Source organism: Oryzias latipes, chromosome 20 (assembly GCF_053564925.1).
Source record: "Oryzias latipes strain Hd-rR chromosome 20, Olatipes_Hd-rR_3.1".
NCBI classification, from domain to species: Eukaryota; Metazoa; Chordata; class Actinopteri; order Beloniformes; family Adrianichthyidae; genus Oryzias; species Oryzias latipes.
Genome location: NC_136256.1, coordinates 1,490,648 through 1,509,034, shown reverse-complemented (window position 1 = coordinate 1,509,034; position 18,387 = coordinate 1,490,648).

Sequence of the window (18,387 nt, the reverse complement as noted above, 5' to 3'; positions counted from 1 at the left end):
ATGTGTCATGTTGGCACGCGGAGGGAAAAACTGTGGCACACCGGTGTGTGACAACACCAAGCACTTGATCTGTCTGCTGTTTTTATTTTTCGGATTTGAAAAGAAAATTCAGGTTTGAGTGAAAATCTCTCCTCACATGAGCTTTTTTTTCTTCTATGGCATCGTTAGTAAAGGGTCCAATCATGTAGCGTTGTTACTGTGACCCCGCCCACCTATTTAAATATTGCCGCTATTCTGTGTCAGCCTTCATGAACGTGCGATTTACATTAATAAACACCTTAGAAAAACAGCTGTTCAAACTTAATAATTCCCTTGTGTTTTGAAACTGTTGGCGGTGAGCAGACATGTGGGATGCCATGAGCGAATGTCTGTGGATGGAACGTGAGCGTGTGCGTGAGTGGGAAAAGCACAAAGCGGATCCTTATGACTGCACGGCTGGGGTTTTTTTTTTTGGTCATGTTTTTAGCATTGCAGTGGCTGACATTTCGGAATTTCTAAATTCAGTTGGTTGAATAATAACCAAGCAAAGTCAGATAAGGGCCATTTTATACTTCACAGCAATCATTGTGCAGTCTCGTTTATTCTAATGTTGGCTAATTTTGAAAACAACTGTCCGATGAACTTCTGAGTGGTGTTTATAGTTTTCAAGCAAAACTATCAGGTACAGTGGAGTACATGGTGTGCTCGCCCACTAAAAGGAAGCAGGAAACACAAAATCGACAAAAATAAAAATATAAAAATGAGGGGCAAATTGTATTCTCTAGTGCTGCAAGACATGACATAGAAGACAAATCTTTCCAGTAACTTGCCTTTATTTTCTGTCTAGTTGTCTGCTCTCTACCTCTCTCACTGCCTCTTTCTATGTCTCTCTGTGTGTGAAGTTCGTCATTTCCAAAAACGTCTTCAGTGAAGTTTTCATCATCTTCAGTGTTAAAAGACATTTTTCTGGACAGTTCCCTTCGTCATCGCATATGTTAATCGCTGAATCAAAGCAAGTGAAATGACAAGATTTGCATATGACTGTTCTACGGACGTGGAATTTCAGTGGCAGGTGACGTCACCAGCAGGTGTCACGCTCTGCAGAACAATTCCGCTCCAATGGCGGTGTGACCACTGCAACCCGAGCGATTACAAATCACTGTGAAAACTTAACCCGTCCTTTCTGTTCTTCCAAATGTCAGTATGAAATGTGAACACGTTTTAAGATTAATATTACAGCTGATCACCACTCTATTTACTGAGGAAAACATAATGAAGGAAGCTGTTTAATCGAGAAAAAGTTCTATTGTTATAATTAGCACACTAAGGAAAAACTAAAAACTAAAATTTTACATGCAACAAAAGCACCATCACAGAATTAACCTACATTAAGTTATTCAGGCCCCGTTTCATACTGTAACAAAAATTATCATGACGTTTGACGCTCTGTAGCAACTGACTGCAGAAGGTCGCTGACCTCTTTGTGCTTCAGCATCCGCTGACCCCTCTCCATCAGTTTACATGGTCTACTACTTGGTGGCTGAGTTGCTGTTGTTCCCAAACTCTTCCATGTTGTTCTGATAGAGCTGACAGCTGACAATGGAACATTTAGGAGAGAGGACATTTCAAGCTGCATTTTTTGAATCAAAATGAAGAAGAAAAAGCAATCTGCCAAACCGCTTTTTCTTTTTCTTCCTAAACAGGGCCCATTCTGTCACTTAATTAAAAAATAAAGAAAATGGTGTGTGACATTTCATTTTCAGCAGGAACTAATTGAACTGAGTGTTAGGATCCTGGTCTCCTCCTACACCTACCGGGGAATGATCTTCCCAATTGTTACCCATCAGCTCATTAGTCTGCAGCCTTTATCTGCTTCCTGCGATAAAGTAACTGACTCATGTTAAGCGCCCAAGTCAAGCCTGGTGCCACATTTTATGCCAAGTGCCACACCTTTACCTGCACGCCGATCCACTGTTTTGCTCCTTCAGATCAGTCTCATCTCCACCACTGTCATCCATTGGACTCCACTCTACAGTCTCCACAGCTTCCACCAGACCAGCAGCTCCTCCATTTCATCTTCCATCCAAGCCACATGCCTTTCAAACCCTCCACCACTGCTGGGACTAAATAAAGACGACCGTTTCATCCACCTACTGTTTCTGTCCTGCCTCTGGGTCCAGCTTCGTTCACCATAACACTGAGACACGATTGTAGATTTAAGCTCATTTTAGCGGATATGCCTTTGGACAGTTTTTGGATGGCTACTGCCAAGGAGTACCGCATTCTGGCAAACAAAGCTATGTTTACATTGCTTTCATTTTCCAGGACATACAGTACGTCTGTGAGATGAGCTTTTCAAGCCTGACATCTAAAAAAAGTAAAACCAGAGAAAGACAGAGCTATTGAGGAAGAGCTTTGTCTTTGTCTATCATCGATTCCTGCCAGAATTTCAGCTTCACCCAAACTGTTTCACACTGAGTGAGTAAAAATATGATCATCAAATGTGTTTTTTCTGTATTTATTTGAGTGCTGTTCCTTATGCTCTGGTTAGAATAACTTTATCTTGTTAATTTGGGCCACAAAAAGTCATTTTTACATTTTATGTTGGTGGTGTTTCTTGGGAATTTTTAAATGAAAGATAATGTTCCTTGGCACACAGAAGGTTGAAAAACAAACCGCTAAGCTCACAAAAGCTGTTTTCATCTGACCAGCTTCTTGTACCGCAATGTTATTTTTTGTGTTTTGACTAGCAAACAGCCCATAAATGATCGGTTGGGAGATGCTTTCATGTCATCGTTGGACAAGCAGAGGTGGGTGGATGTTTGCACACAAAAACAGACACACACACTTTTAAAAAGATGTATTTTTCAAAAGTTGTGTTTATAGCTTTTAAAAGGACAGACATGAATATTTTGTGCTCGTACACAAAGTTTTTCTTTATGTTTTGCAGACAGTTTTAATCTTATGAAGCTTGCGAGGCTAACATGAGATTAGTTAACAAGGAGACAAAGGTCAACTTGTTCCGGTAATTTTACATGTTTTCATAACCAGAATAAATTGAAACCTTATAAAATGGGTGTTGATGTACGTACATAACATTAATTTAGAGCGTTAAAAAAACAACTGTCTCCACGCGTCCTTCCCTCCCTGAGATCAGTGGAAGACACTTGCGCTTTCTTGCCTGTGGACAACTGGAAAGCAACACAATACCACAGCCTGGCTCTACATTTAGATTTGTTGTTTTCATTATGCCTTCATTCACTTTGAGTGATTCGGTCACTCGCTCTCTCCTGCGTTGCTGGATGCCCTTCTTACCCTTTCTCTTTTGCTTCAAGAAAAGCAGAATCAAAGCGACTCTTTATGAAGCAAGCATAGAAAGAAAATGTTTGACCTTTCCAATTAGAAGAGAAATGTGGAAAGAATAAAATCTATTTCATCTTTAAGCCTGGAAAAATGCTATTTAAAAAAAAGTGATGGGTCTAACCTTTATGTAGAAATTTAGCCTGATTATAATTCTTCTCAGCGTATTTCTAAAATAGTTTCACAGAGTTCAGTTCCTGCTTTACCTAATGTGCATCAAGTGTTTGCGCACTGTTGCAAATGAAAGATAACCAAGTTTGATTGTTTTGTGTCAGTGTTTCTGCTGTGTTCAGGCCAGTTGATTTCTCTGGTCTTGTTCCTGGAGCTGCCACAGTTAAGTCACCTCTGCTGGTTTCAATTCCCTTCTTTTCCAGCTTCTGTTTATTTTTGTATCACACTTTCAGTTTAATATAAAAGTGTGATGCATTGTTTTTTTCAAACATTACAGCTTACACCACAACAGATCTAATGAGGCAATTCTGTTCAGCTCATTTAAATGACACCAGTTCTCGATACAAGACAACCCTACAGTTATGGAGAGGTATAAAAGTAGCGTAAATATAAGGTAATATATATATATATATATATATATATATATATATATATATATATATATATATATATATATATATATATAAAAATTTACTCCTCTCACCCTCCGCGGGTGGTTTCTCCTCCAAGCTCGTGTCCTCTACCAGAGGCCTGGGAGCTTGAGGGTCCTGCGCAGTATCTTAGCTGTTCCTAGCACTGCGCTTTTCTGGACTGAGAGGTCTGAGGTCTTTCCAGGTATCTGTTGTAGCCACTCCTCCAGCTTGGGGGTTACTGCCCCGAGTGCTCCAATTACCACAGGCACCACTGTCACCTTCACTTTCTAGGCTTTCTCCAGTTCTTCTCTGAGTCCCTGGTATTTCTCCAGTTTCTCATGTTCCTTCTTCCTGATGTTTCCATCGCTTGGCACTGCCACATCCACCACAACGGCTTTCCTCTGTTCTTTATCCACCACTACAATGTCTGGTTGGTTTGCCATTACCATCCTATCAGTCTGGATCTGGAAGTCCCACAGGATCTTTGCCCTCTCATTCTCTACCACCTTCGGAGGTGTTTCCCATTTTGACCTTGGGGTTTCCAGTTCATATTCTGCACACATGTTCCTGTATATTATTCCAGCCACTTGATTGTGGCGCTCCATGTATGCTTTACCTGCCAGCATCTTACATCCTGCAGTTATGTGCTGGATTGTTTCAGGGGCCTCTTTGCACAGCCTACACCTTGGGTCTTGTCTGGTGTGATAGATCTGAGCCTCTATCGCTCTGGTGCTCAGGGCTTGTTCCTGAGCTGCCAGAATGAGCGCTTCAGTACTGTCCTGTAGGCCAGCCCTTTCTAGCCATTGGTAGGACTTCTTGATATCTGCCACTTCAGTTATGGTCCGGTGGTACATCCCATGCAGGGGTTTGTCCTCCCATGAGGATCTGTCCTCCAGCACTGTGTCCTCTGCTCTCCATTGCCTGAGACATTCACTGAGCACACTGTCATTTGGAGCCTTGAGCTTGATGTACTCATGCATCTTGGATATTTCATCCTGGATAGTGGCTTCTACACTCACTAGTCCTCGGCCTCCTTCCTTCCTTGCTAGCATACAGTTTCAGGGTGCTGGATTTGGGATGGAACCCTCCATGCATGGTGAGGAGCTTTCGTGTTTTAACATCCGTGGTCTGTATCTCTTCCTTTGGCCATCTTATTATTCCTGCAGGGTATCTGATAACTGGCAGTGCGTAGCTGTTTATTGCCCGGGTCTTATTTTTGCCATTGAGCTGGCTTCTCAGGACTTGCCTTACTATATATATATATATATATATATATATATATATATATAAATATAATACATTGCATGCAGGAAAACACCGTCTGGTACAAAGCACTGAACAGGAAGAGACAGCAGCTGCAACATCAGTGTCATAGTAAAACACTTTTTGGTAAAATACTAAATTTAGTTGACACAAATGTCTGTACTCTAGACAAACCACACTGTAATAAAACCAACTTAAATTTTTTGACTTAACAAAATCTTTTAAGTTGTAATAACTTTATAATCTAAGTTCTACTAATCAAATGCAACTATTTAAGTCAGTTCAGCAAGTTAAGGTAGTTGTCCACTTCAACGTTATTTATTGAGTTGTCTGTACTTGTATATCTAAGTTGCAGTTCAGTACAGTGTGAGAAAGTTCTGTGAACTCTTCTTTTTTAATTGTGAAACGCGGGAATGCCAACTTTTGGAGTTGGCATGATTGTCGACCGAGTGAGCAGTTTATCAAGAAGCGTCTGCAGGTAAGTTTTAACTCTTATTTAATGACATATGTATTAGAATCAATAATATATATATATATGTGTGTGTGTTTGTTAGTTTACAGACACGAACCAGAGTGACACATACAAATGTTAACTTTATGATTAATATTTATGAACATTAAGGTAAAGCTAGCATGATGGCATGTTCTCTGTATTCTACATAATGAAAATTTCTCCTGACTGCTTACTACGTTCGTAAGTTTAAATCATAAATATTAGTACCCACAATAATAATTTTGTTTCCATGATTTTGCACGAAATGTTAGAAAATAAAATGATAACAAACAGTGCTAATGCTGGCTAATTTGCTGGCGACAAGAGCTAGTTAGTTACAGATAATAAATAAATGTACTATATACAGTTTCTAGGGAGACTTCAACCTTGTGTCATCTCACTTTCCCCCTTAGGACTGAATAATAGTTTTAAAGCTAATCGTCGACAGACGAAGGTTTGCCACGAGCAACAAGTAGGCCTGGACACCGACACGTTCCAGGTCATACACCGCCAGCAGAGGACGCGACATCGCGTTGGGCACGGCCGAATCCAAGGGATCGGCAAGGCAGCGGCAGATTCTGAGTCTTCAGCAGCGGTAAGGTCTCAGGTTCAACTTAAACGTTTTTTTCCTTTAGTGTTTTTTCATTTTATTTTAGAGTTGTTGTTGTTAAAGTGAAGATACCACCAAGGCAGTATAATAATAGATAAAATCATAGCTAACCACGGCATGCTACCGAATGTAGCTAACCACAGAATGCTCCAGTCGGTAGCATGCTGTGGTTAGCGTGCTTAAAATCGTGGTTAATATATTTTTTGAAGTTGTTGTTGTTGTTAAAGTGAAGATATCACCGAGGAATTATTGTACATTTGATAAAATTTGGCTAACCATTGTATGCTACATTCAGTTAAAAATGATCTAAATGAAAAGGTTTTAAAAAAAATATCAGGTGTCAAACAGATTGCTGTATATCCGGCCGACTAGATAGCTTAATCCGGCCCACTCATGAACAGGATGTTTTATTTAAAAAAAAGAAAAAAAAACACATATCTAGTCCATTTCTGTTGCAAGTTATGATTTTTTTTTTAAATGACCTAAATGCGCAATTCCACCACTAGGGGGAGCCAAGGAAAGTCAAAAGGGGTGAAGTAGCATATCTTTGCACGTGCCAAAAGTGAAACCTAACAGCTCTGCGTAAGATGCAGTTCGGTTCCCCGTGAGCCTCATCGCTGTTACGTTGCAATAAGAAAACAACAATAAAGCTACAGATAACAAGATGACCATAGGTTATTTTGCTTTTATGTTACTGTTCTGGCCCACTTAAGATCAGACTTTTGTTTTAAGTTGTTAAATCCGAAAAACCTTGGAACCAAAATGAGTTTGACACCTCTGTTTTAATGAACATGTTTGAAATTTGTATCCTCCAATTTCCTAATTTCCACTGTTATTTGTGTCTTTTAGATTGAAATGAATGCAGTGTAAATACTGTAAATTCACCCATGCTAATGAAACATTTCTCCTGAAGCACTACCGTCTACATCACAGAGGTACCACCTGGCCATGTATCTATGAAGAATGCTTGTGCACTTTTAAGACATTTGGTGCTTTGAAATCTCACCTTTCAAGATTACACAGGACCAACCAAAGACAAGAGAACTTGACGTTTAATTGCTGGCTGTGCGATTTCAGTGACTTTATTTCTAAAAAGAAAATATTAATTCATTTGCATCAACACCTTAAAAACAAGGAGGTTGTGCATTGCCCCTTCTTAGGCTGCAGCTTTTAAACAAATTGTCTTAACAGTTTCACAGGGCATGCATCAAATAAGCATAAAAATGATAAATTAAGAGATTTTCGGAGATCTCTGAGGGTAATTGATCATTTGTCTGATAACACAGATCAGCATGAAAATACAAGTGAACCTGAACCAGTTGCACTGACCATTTACTCAACATTTACTTGCACAGAGTCAGATGAAACTAATTGTACAAAGGAAGCAGAATCTGAAATTGTAGAACATCGTTTAGCATCTCTTTTTCTTCGTATGCAATGTCTGTTACATGTGTCTCAACATGCAATACAGACAATCATAGAAGAATTCAGTGATATTTTGTCTTTTTCCAAGATTAACATATCTGCAGTCCTTAAAGAAGTCTTTGTAAAACATAACATTGAAGTTGAGGAAGATGTTGTCCAAGAGTTAAGTGATATTGTGATTAAAACTAATCCAATAATTGTTGCAACATCAGAAAAAGGAACATTATCAACTCATTATAGACGAAATAAATACTTTAGAGAACACTTCTCCATAATTGAAACAACTCAGTTGTTATATGATAGGAGTTCAAGAAAAACATTTGTTTATGTTTCTGTAAGTCAGGTTATTAATCTTCTTTTGAATAGACCTGAGTTTCTACAAAATGTTGTTTTCAGTGATGAGTCCTTACCAGGATATTACAAGTCTTTTAAAGATGGTCATTATTTTAAAATAAATGCATTTTTTGGAGAACAAGAGCAGAATGTTGCACTAGGGCTGTATATAGATGATTTTGAAATCTGTAACCCATTAGGTACATCAAAGAAGATCCATAAGGTTACTGCAGTTTATTGGGTGATCCTCAATTTACCTTCATAGTTTCTTTCTACATTACATTCTATTCACTTAGCCCTACTTGGAAAGACATGCGATGTTAAACATTTTGGCTTTGAAAAGTTTTTCAATCCACTAGTCAAAGACTTAAAAGCCCTTGAACAAACAGGGGTTTTTCTTCGAGTTCTCGATAAGTATGTAAAAGCTTCAGTACATTGTGTTTGTGCTGACAATTTAGGAGCTCATGGTCTTGCTGGCTTCCAGGAGAGTTTTGGTGTAAACAATTCCTGTATGATTTGTCTGACAAATCGTAATGAAATAGCATCTGTTGCAATTTCAGATTTCCAACTACGGACTACAGAGCAGCACGATACATGTTTGGTGCAGCTTAAAAACGGTGATGTTTCACATGTAAATGGTGTCAACAGTGAATGTTTATTAAGTAAGCATCTTTCATATTTTCACCCTGTCACTGGTTTTCCTCCAGACATATTGAGACTTTTTTGAAGGTGTGATACCGGTAGAGTTATCTTTGTGTCTGAGTAGTTGATTTCAAAAAAGTATATCACTTTGGACAGTTTGAATAGACAGATAATCACATTTCCTTATAAGTACTCAGACAGGGCTAATAAACCCAAGGCTATTTTTAAGGCAAGTTTGGGAAAGAGCAGTATAGGTGGCAATGGACACGAAAACTGGACCCTGTTACGATTTCTCCCACTTTCCATTGGAAATAGCATACCAAAACATGAACCTTCATGGGAGATATTAATGGACCTCAAAGAAATCGTTGAGATTGTTATGTCACATGTTTTTACAGTTGAAAAATTGCACTACTTGGAGATCAAGTTGTTTGACCATAGGAAGTTGCTCACAGACACTTTTCCTGGTTTTCATCTGTGCCCTAAGCACCATTTTGCTGAACATTATCCTCAACTCATACGTTGCTTTGGCCCCTTGGTGGAATTATGGACAATGAGGTTCGAGTCAAAGCACAGTTTTTTCAAGAAGACAATGCATGATATTCAGAACTTTAAAAATGTTTTACTCACTGTCCTCAAAACACCAGGAGATGATGGCATGCCAGTTTGATGGCCAAAGTCTGTTCAAGCCAAAGTTGCATGTGGAGAAACTTACTAAGATCAGAACAGCTGCTTTGGATTCTGCTTTGCGCACAGTGGTTGAAAGAAGATGTCCACATCTTAAGACCGTATCACTTTCCAAAGACATTTATGTGCATGGGACTCGATATGTGGAGGGCATGATTCTGTCAGCTGGACACTGCAGTGGACTGCCAGAATTCTAGAAAATTGTGGGCATATTAATTGACACTGAAGAGGTGGTCTTTGTTTGCAAAAAGCTCACATCTTGGTACCTGAAACATTTTAGGTCTTTTGAGCTTGTGGAGGACATCTACGAGGAAACACAGACTTTGGATCTGGAGGCTCTCAACCATAATCTTCCGCTGTTTTCATACACAGTGGGTTGAAAGAATCTAGTCACACCAAAAGTGTGCCTGCTCCATTGATGCCACACAAAATGGTGAGTAAACTGGCAACACTTCGTGCAGAAACTCAATTTTCAAGTTCAGTTTATTCTATTCAAACAAGATGTTCAGATAATTCACTGATATGTGAGGTTTTTGTTGTCTTCTTTCGGCTGCACGGTGGCGCAGTGGTTAGCGCTCTTGCCTCACAGCAAGTAGGCCCCGGTTCAAGTTGTGGCATGTGTGGGTTTTCGCCGGCATCTCCAGCTTCCTCCCATTGTCCAAAAAAATGCTTCATAGGTTAATTGGCAACTCTAATTGTCCATAGGTGTGAGTGTGATAGTGCATTGGTGTGTGATTGTGGTCATTCTAGGGCAGGGGTCGGGAACCTTTTTGGCCAAGAGAGCCATAAACGCCACATATTTTTAAATGTAATTTCAAAAGAGCCATACAATAATGTAGCGTCCCTTTCCCACACTGAGCCACGGAGACTTAACCTCTTTTCAGGTTCTTTATTCTGGTTACTGCAGACCGCAACAAACGCCGTACAATTAATTCAGCAACTCCTGAATCTCTCTCGCGGAGACGAGAGAGAGCGCTTCTCCCAACTTTATATTCTCTCACTGCCGCATCAGCCCTCCTATTTCCTTATTCGGCCCATAGCTGAACCCCATTGGTCCAAACTCCCTAACAACAGGCTGAGCGACAGGACTGATGGCCAATCAGATCTCTGCTTGATGCGTTCCATGAACTCCAGAACTTTTAACGCGGCCCAGTCACCCAGTCCAAGTCAGTCCGCGACAATATGTTTAAAACTAAATATACAAGTGAATGTGTGCATTTGATGTAATTTCAACATTTTTAAAGTACAATAAGTCTGTGGATTCTTTTTAATAACCTCATTATGCTGTTGTTAATAAATGATGAGTATTTCTCGTGGTAGTTTTGCTGATGGTCTAGTCCGGTTGATACGTGGTGAGTTTCTGCTTCATGCAGGCGTTGAGACTTTAAACGTGATCGTAGGTCTGAATGTTCTATAGATGTGAGACAGACATGGAACCAAACACACACTCACACGCTGCAGTGAGTGACGGACAGCGGGTTTTTTACTATCCCTGCGCGATTCACCTGTTGCCTGTCCCCCCACCCCCACCCTCTGCTTTCTTCCTCACACATCCCGTCCCCGAAACTGCGCGCTCTTCCTCAAAGACGGGAGCGCGCCGTTTTAGGCACGGCAATTCACAGGTCTCCGGCTGGTACAAACTCTGTGAAATAATAGATAATAGTAAACTGATAGTTTTCTCTCCAAGCACCGATACTACTCCGCGCCTCTGGCATCGCATCGCACCCGGGAAGGACTGGTCTAATGAAAAAAAAAAAAAAGTAAAATTAAGGATTTGTCTGCGAGCCACATGTGACCATCAAAAGAGCCATATATGGCTCGCGAGCCATAGGTTCCCGACCCCTGTTCTAGGGCATCCCCAGCCTTCAAATATTTCTCTTATGATGTGGAACTGAAACTGCGTAGAGGAAATGAGGAATATGACAAAACAAAGAAAGGTATAAATGTAACAAGAGACATGAAGATGGAAATTTTGGACAAGATTGCCCAGGCAGTGTTTGAAGTAAAAGCCTATCCAGACCCAGATCAGATTGAGTCAGTAGCCTCTTCTCTTGTCAGGAAGCACCCCTGTCTTCTAGAACCAGGTGGAACAGGGTATGCTGGATGGAGAATGAGCATTAAGTACAAACTTGGTAATTATAGGTCCAAATTGCGTCAGGCAGGCTCTCATGAAGTCAGCATTAACCGGAAGAGAAAAAGCTGTGAAAATGACACTGAGGGCCATTCTCTGAAGAGAGCAAAGCAAGGGGAAGTTAACCATGTCCCTGACCATCCAGATAACCATAGCAATATCTCTTTGGAAGATGAAAGATTGGCTGTAATCGAGGAGTCACAAAAAAGAAGTAAGAACTCTGTGCTCATTAGACAAAAGATGGAGCTGACTTTCTCCCTAAGGCGAATGGAGATCGGAGAGATGGAGCCTATGGTGACAGAGGTTATGGAACGCTGGCCGGCTTTGTTTAGTGAAGCAGAGGTGAGGAGTCAAACAATTCATTTAATTTATATTATAAAAAATGAATAATAAGTTGTTGGCAAATTTCAAGTTGTATTTCTTGTAATATTTAAAAAAAAATACTGGTTGTATTTTAAAACAGATCAGGGATGAGTTCCATCGAATAACCAACAAATACCTGATGGAGGGCTTCAGAGGAGGTCTTACTCAGCACACATCCAGGCTCCTTAGACTCTATCGGGCAAGGAGGACAGCTTTTCCAGCTGCGATGGAACAACTACTTAATGGACTGGATGAACAGGTGACATTTAGATTTTGTCATCTCATTATTTGATTCCATTATGGACTGGATGAACATTTTTTTCTTTTCATGAAAAGCATTGCAGTTGATATAGTTTGTGCATATACAGCAACTCTGCTTAAGATATACATTGTTACCTTGCTTTCTGAATGCAGTGCTATGCAGTTATGATTAGTCACTTTGTCACAATTTTTGGGTTAAAGATGACATGGTGACTGTCAGAAGTCAGAACTCTGTCTCCCCCTCTGGTCACCAGTGGGAACCATCTCCTGAGTCTTAACAACACTACAACTCCCAGCATCCCCAGCACACACTTCCTGGATGCTGCACACCTCACTCATTCAGTCATCAACCACAGCATACCTAAGCACTGTACTGAGCTCAGTATGAAGTATCGTTTGTGCCACTCTGCCGAGTGTTATATCTGGATATGATCTTCTGTCTTCTGACCCTGAATGTTTGCTGCCTGCCCCAACTCTCTCCTAGATATTTGACAACCCTGTTCCTCTTTTGATGATCTAATGCCTGTTATTGACTCCTGCCTGCCTGAACCTGATTTAGTTTTGTGGACCTTTAGTTGTGCTAATAAACCTGCTGCATTTGGATCCAGCCGTCTGCCTGTTCTACTTACCGTGACATTTTCAGAATATAGTTTTATGTTTTTTTGTTAGCATCGTGTTTGACATGTCTGTCTCCTAATGCTTCCTGCACCTCTTGCAGATAAATGACATCGCAATACATAGACAAACTGCTGCTCTGAAGGGTCTTCCCATCTATCTCCGTGACAGTCATGAGAAGCTCTTCAAGAACTGCCTTGTAAGTTATTTGAAAAAAAACAAAAAAAAAACTGTGAATGTTCTGTATTTACTCTACATTCCCTCTTTTTTTGTCAAATGTATAGTGTTTTTTAGTTGACTGATAAGTGTATTTGGTGTAATACGGATGCCAAGATCCTTAAAGGTTGTAATGATTATATTTATGCCACATATTTTATGAATAGCTTTTTGATTTCAGGATTTAAAGTGGAAGTGTTTGTTGTCAAAGCTGTCTATAAAAATATATATTTACATATGTTTTTTTCTGTGTGCAAGGACACTGACCGAGAGCAGGAGCAGACAAAAGGTCTCGCCATGGGTATCCTCACTGTGTTGGAAGACGATGGTACTTCAACAGCTGCAAATATCGTCAATCTTTCTGTTGTTGTGGAAGAAACCATTGTCCTTCAGGACCTCCCTGACCTGCCAACAGCTTTTGCCTACCTGCTGGGGCTGATCTATGCCTTAAACCTTCAGTACCCAAAAGAGCTGTGGTATACTTTCAAAACAGTTCAGAAGATTTTTATGGGACTTGGAACAGATCTCTCTGCAAGGGTAAGATCTCTCAAAAACAGACTTTTGGAGTGAACCCCAACAACACGAAGCTGTTGCAATGTTCATACACACAGTGCAGGTTTTTCTAGTTTTCTAGTGAAGTCTGAGAATGTTTCTCAGTTTAAGACCAGTTTTCAATTTTTGTTACAATCTAAAGAACAGAAAAAATGTTAGTCAAAATATGTAACTGTAAACCTTCAAAAAAAGTTTTATTCTTATTACAGTAATTTTAAGTTTCAAAATTTTCACTTCTTTTACTTATGTATCAGGTGATGATGGCATGTTTTATAGCTGTTTAAGTAGTACCACGCTTTGAGCCTTTTCACTACCATACAGTATTTTGTTTAGTTTGATCGCCAATGTATACCAAATTTTCTTTTCATACACTTACTTTATATACTAACTTTTATACACTGTAATATGTTTTGGTTATTTCAGGTTACAACAAGTTGTAATGTTGTTCAAGATGCAGCATTTTCTTTGTATGAAGAAACGCCGCAGATGTTTATAAAAAGAATAAAGTTTCTTAAATGTCTGAAGCTGCAATTTAATATTGTTTGGAATTTGTTGGTCATGGATAAGCTAGAGTTTTCTATAAGTAGGTAGGTTTTGTATGTTTTTAGTTAATGTATAAAATGTAAACAATAACTATGTATACATTACTTGCAACCAAACAATTTAGATTAAATCATAATACATTGTAAAATTTGTTAGGGATTTGTTAAAAGATGACAGTAACTAACAATTTTTACCTAAAGTTGTATTTCAAAATTGTAGTGATCTAATATTTAATGTATTGGTGATTTTACAACTGAATTTAAATTTAAAATTAAAAGATCAAATAATGTTAAATTTTAAGTTATTGCAACCTATAGTTAAGTTACCAAAAATTGGAATTTACAGTTGTTACAACTAAAAAAAAATAAGTCTTTGCATTGTCTGCATGGGTTGGGAAAGATTAAGATTCAGAGTTAGGATTACGTGACATTTTAGGTCACTGTAATTTACAAAGTTGGGATTCAAAGTTAATCCAACTTGAACTTTTAAGTTCATACAACTTACAACTGAGTTTGAAAAACTTAGATAAATAGGTTTGCAAACTCCAACACAAAACTTAAAATGTTAAGTTTAGGTCTTTAACTCAAAATTTTACTGAAGTTTGTTGCCTTACAATTTTAAGTTCTACAAACTTTTCTTTTTTTGCAGCGCAGGAAGTGCTAAATGTCAGTCTCTCCCACAAAATAAACTATCAAGGCAGTGTTAACAGGGAGCAGTTATCTACTTACTTTCACAGTAAAAGTGGCCCTCATTTATAGTGGGAGTAATGTTGTACTATCTACTATATTATAGAATGAAAACAAAGATCTGCTCGCGATCAAAGATTTATGTAGATTTGGCAACGCATTCTGTACAGAGGACATTCGACACAAGGCCACCTACTTTTATTGAGGCATCTGATTGGTCAGTTTATAACTAGAATAACTTGTGCCACAGCAAAACTTTCATGAAAAAAAGGTCAGGATTAGTAAGAATCTGTTAACAAAAACTATCAGAGCAAGAATAGTTACTATGACGAACATAATGACTGAGCAACAGCTGTTTATTTCTCCATAGAAGTCTATAGGATTTCTCAAAACCATCTCACCTTCTTCATCTTAAAGATGATCAGAAATGAAAAAAGCTTGTTCAAAGAAAATACTGTCATTCCATACTGACCCTATCCATGGTTTATAATGTATGTGGACAGGTTGTATCAGCTACCATTGTTCTCACCACAATAGAAATCTGATCATTTTAACAAGGTATGGATGGCAGAATTACAGTCCCCTGAAATCATCATCTCTTGACAGATACAAAAACAAGACAAAAAAGGGACCTTGATGGTAAAATTAATGATCATCTTGCTTTGTCTTGCACTTAAATAGCATAGAATATTACATAAATAAGCGGCATTAATTATTTAAAAAAAGCCTCCAAGAATTGTGGGCACCCCTGAGGTTTCTTCGTTTTTTCCGGAATCCGTTTTTTTTGGGAGTTTTTCCTTACCGCGAAGGGGGGTCTAAGGGCAGGGATGCCAGTATAGCTTAGTCAGTTTGTTAGTTCATTTTAGTATTTTTCTATTGAACTCTTTGTATTCGTGATCCTTTTGTTTTACTTCGAAGCCCATCGAGACGACTGTTGTTGTGATTTTGGGCTATACAAATAAAATTGAATTGAATTGAATTAATGCAATGAAGGAAACGGCAATTGATCAAAACAATCACTTAAATAAACACTAAAGATGCTAGATTGTTTTCTTCTTTAAATTTTCAATAAGTAATGCTTTTGCCTGTGATGTAGTCTATCACAATTTATAACACATCAAATGATCAAAATATAAGTAATCTTTAGTAAGAAAATGTAACAGATCGTCCTAATCCACAAATTAGTATTTCTTTAAAAGTCGTCTGCTTTTCATTAATCCTTCTTTGTTGTTTTTTTTTAATTCCACTTTTGTATAGTTTAAATCACAGGATATGGAATTTCTTTACAGTTGATTTTGGACAAACATGTAAACATAAATCTATAATTAGGTGAATTGTGTTGAATGGGTCACGTGTTAAATGAAACCTGAACTTGAGAATTGAGTTGATTCAGTGTGTTGTGTGTGATATCCAGCCCTCCTTAACACCAAATTTGCACAATTGTTTTATCTTCTATTTTTAACCCTTTTTTTTAACTCTAAATAGGCAGGGATACATAAAATATTCAAATTTTCATTACTAAAATATTCTGGTACTTGCAGATCAGTCTTGACGAGTACTTTTAGGTAGGTTTAAGTGAGGAAGAAACCATGTCCTGCTGTTTTGTCATGGCTAGCGAGGCTGTGGCAGACCCAGATGCTGGAACCCGGAAGGAATACTCGGCAGGCGAAGAGGATGAGTAGTAATGGATTTAATTTGAGGAATGACAGAGTTCCAGGAGAGAACGTTTAGAGGATGGTTGGAGGGTCTTGGCGGCGAACACCGTTCTTCCCGGAGGATGTCCAGAGGGGTGACGAGGAGGGACCAGAGAAACGGTGAGTCTGTGAGTCCAGAGCGTGACTGACGTGGATGTGATCCTATGCAGGCAGAAACAAGACAGAGTTAGGCGAGGTATACGAAGCATGAACAATAATCGTGAACAGGGCCAGAGGATGCACCGTGGAGTACAACGAACTAGCGTCGAGTACAGGTCCTGGTTCTCCTTATGAGTCCAGCCGCTGATGAGGAAGAGGCGGGACAGCTGGTGTCCGCAGGTGGACCTGACGAGGAGGAGGAGCTGGCTGGGGGTACCGTGACAGTACCCCCTCCCCGACGACCGCCTCCAGGCGGAACAGGACGGCGATCAGGATGGGCCCGGAAAAAGTCATCTAAGAGGGTGTGGTCCAAGATGAAGGAGCGAGGGACCCACGACCGCTCCTCCGGGCCGTAACCCTCCCAGTCCACAAGGTACTGGAAACCACGTCCCCGGCGCCGAACATCCAGAACCCGGCTGGCGGTATAGGCAGGACCACCGTCGATGAGCCGGGCGGGTGGCGGGGAAGCGGACGGCGGGCAAAGAGGGCTCTGGTGGACTGGTTTGATTTGTGACACATGAAACGAGGGATGAATTTTGAGGGCGGCGGGTAGTTTCAGGCGGACACAGTTGGGATTGATGATGCGTTCTATGACAAATGGACCGATGAAACGAGGAGCCAACTTACGGGACGTGGCCTGGAGCGGGATGTTTTTAGAGGACAGCCAGACTTGCTGACCAGGCTCGTAAGGGGGGCTCGGGATCCGGTGACGGTCCGCGATCTGGCGGTTACCCTCCTTAGTCCGGAGAAGGGCGGCGCGAGCCTGGCGCCAAACCCCCTGGCAGCGTTGCAGATGGAGTTGGACGGAGGGCACCGCCAGATCGAGCTCCTGGGATGGGAACAAGGGGGGAGAATAACCCAACGAGGCTTCGAACGGCGACATACCCGTACCAGTGGAAGGATGATTATTATGGGCATATTCCACCCAGATGAGATAGTCCGACCAGTCCTCCTGGTTTTGAGCCGCAAAACAGCGCAGGGCCGCCTCCAACTCCTGATTAGCCCGTTCAGCCTGGCCATTGGATTGAGGGTGGTAACCAGAAGTTAGGCTGATGGTGGCCCCGAGGGCGGAGCAGAAGGCCTTCCACACCTGCGAAGTGAATTGTGGACCTCGGTCAGAAACAATATCGGAGGGAATGCCATGATGACGGAAAACAACATTAACAAGGGTGTTGGCAGTTTCGGTGGCAGAAGGCAGGTGGGGCAGAGGAATGAACTGAACAGCTTTGGAGAAACGATCAATAACTGTGAGGATAACTGTGAACCCATGAGAGGGGGGCAGACCGGTCACAAAGTCCACAGCAATGTGGGACCAGGGTCGACCAGGCGTGGATAGAGGATGGAGATGGCCGGCTGGTGGCGAGTTGGAGGACTTGGCCCTGGCACAGGTGGTACAGGCAGCGATGTATTGACGCACATCTTCATCCATGGAGGGCCAAAAGAATCGACGCCGGAGAAGCATAAGGGTCCGGCGGACACCACCATGGCAGGCGATCTTAGAGCTGTGTCCCAAGGCGATGACGTCAGATCTGAGCCTGTCTGGGACAAACAAAGTGCCAGGAGGACATATAATTGAATCGGGTTTCTCACCTTGGGCCTGTAGTAACTTAGTTTCAATGTCCCAAGTGATGTTCCCCACTAAAAGGGAGTCTGGAATGATAGGGGCTGTGCTGGAAATGTCCGTGGTGTTGTATTTTCTTGACAGGGCGTCGGGTTTGCCGTTTTTACTGCCCGGGCGGTAGGAGATGGAAAACCTGAACCGGTCAAAGAACAAGCACCATCGCGCCTGTC